Source organism: Penaeus monodon, unplaced genomic scaffold (assembly GCF_015228065.2).
Source record: "Penaeus monodon isolate SGIC_2016 unplaced genomic scaffold, NSTDA_Pmon_1 PmonScaffold_21068, whole genome shotgun sequence".
NCBI lineage: Eukaryota > Metazoa > Arthropoda > Malacostraca > Decapoda > Penaeidae > Penaeus > Penaeus monodon.
In genome coordinates, this window is record NW_023650888.1 from 613 (window position 1) to 2,854 (window position 2,242).

Below are 2,242 nucleotides of genomic sequence, written 5' to 3' on the forward strand. Positions count from 1 at the left end.
ATTATTGTTTTATCTATCTTTCCTTTTGGCTTCCTATATTTATTCAAGTTTCTCCGTGTATCTGAATGTCTGTTATTTCCTCTATAGTGACCCTGGAAGTTGCAATTCATTGGGAATTTTAAAAGATAAAATGCAGTATGAATGTTTATTGCCATAGTTATGAGATGGCAGCATTAGCATAATGGAAGGTTAAATATTGTAAGATGAATGAAACTTGCATGGTTAGATGAGATCACACCTTTAGAAGAAAGATTCAGTTGCATCACTTTTGAAGCGTAAGCCATGGTTATCTGTCTCAGGTCGGTCATGGTCCAAGATCCTCAAACGTGACTATTTTCTAATCCCTTGTCCTCCTGATTTGTCTCTCTTTGTCTGCTGAGAGCCCAGGCTGCCATGCCCGGACTCTCTGCTGATTCAGTGCTGCCATCCTTTCTCTCTGCTCATATGCTGCCATGGCCTGTCTCAGACTATCCTCCACCCAAGTCTGTAAAATAAAATATTGTATACTAAATTGCCAGTTTATATGTATTTCACAGTTCAGCCATATTTGTCTCCATGCATTTACAATGAAACATCACAACAAGCTTACCCTGCTAGAAGCCAATAAATTTGTTCCCCCATTCCAGGTGTTCATCAACACGATTCGGCTCGACTCAATCATCTCTCTTGTAGCTCTGTTGAGATCTCGAGACTTGAAAGACTCCTGCATGTTAGCAACACTCCTCTGGAAATCAGGGCCTAGTCTTTGTCCGATCTGTAAGTTCATATGGAACATTGACCGAGCAAGGCGCATGGGTATGGAAACTTCCTCTCCTCTTTCTGGCTGACGGCTAATTTCACTGTACAGTGTTTGAGGCTGATTGACGTCCAAAGTCGTACTGAAATAGACCTCATCTCAGAATGTCTCTCTGACTCATACAGCTGGCTCAGTTTGTCTGCATTTGTATTCTTAAAATGTAGTTGTATCTAGCAAAGTATTTTCATTACTAATGAAAAGTACACATATCACTAACCAAAAGAGAGACAGAGAAGGAGCCATCTATACTTTCATGTGTGTGTTTCAGTCTCGGGTAAGCAACATTGTGCATGGTACGGTACAGCCGCTTTCTGGTTTTGGTCAAAAGGGCTCCAACACTCCCAGAATCTCCACTGTGTATGCATTGATACCATTAGTAATCTAGCAAATTCTAAATTGTCTTCTAATTGTGGTAATATTGAAAAGTTATACAAAAACTACTTTGTTATGGACATGTAACTAAAGACTTGGGCGGGCTTCCCACCCAGTGGCTAAATAGGAAATTGAGGTGAAGTTCCTTGCCCAAGGAACTTCATCGTATCTAGGTTCGATTTACCTAAAATTATGTAAATCAGTGCAAGTGCACACATCAATCGCCGCATGCGAGTGTGCGGTGCACGCATCCATGCACACACGCATCGCCCGCGCGCGTATATAAGCACGCGCATTGATTTACATAATTTTAGGTAAATCGAACCTAGATACGATGAAGTTCAGTGCTGGTCCTAAGCCCGGATAAATAGAGAGAATGATTACCTAAAAGGTAAAACCGGCACTCTCCGTGGAAAGGAACTGGGACCCTACCACGTACTCACTCCAAGATCATCACAACATGAAAACTACAATTAAGTATCATGCTGTGACCACGGCGGCTCAAAAAAAAAAAAAAAAAAAAAAGTCATGAACGTATTTCAGGACTAATCTCACCTGTATCTCTTGGATCTCCTGGCTTGGCTGGCAAGTACCTGTCCAGAAGCGTGTTAGCGTTGTTCACGATCCGTTCTGCTACACCTTTGGCAGCCTGCCCTCCAGACAGCGTCGACATGAATTCTACTGCAATATATTTCGTTTCATTTTAGATGTTCATCAGAAATACAGATCGGTTGCTTTCTACTCATTATGCTCATCGCTATGTCTATGATTATGCACATTGCAATTACAAAGTAACCTAGCCACGCGGAACAAGAATGAAATGAAAGGCAGTTGGTCAGGATTGTTATATTAGACGATGAAGAAACCAAGGGAACCTGCCACCAATAGGGAATGCCACAGCAGGGTTTTATTTCATGGTATCCAGTCATCTGTCAATCTTCGGCAGCAACTAATATATAAACAGTACGGACAGAAGGAATAGAATATGCTAATATGGTAAAATTACACATTATTTCGCAACAAATATGATGCTGATGATCAGTTCTGGCAGATATCTTTTTATGGCCAAATGCC

At 41.2% G+C, this 2,242-nt stretch overlaps 1 pseudogene; it reads right to left on the reverse strand.

Annotated features, from left to right (window-relative positions):
* Positions 1-236: 236 nt before the first annotated feature.
* On the reverse strand, positions 237-1,841 carry LOC119570036 (annotated as a pseudogene).
* Between the last annotated feature and the right edge of the window lie 401 nt (positions 1,842-2,242).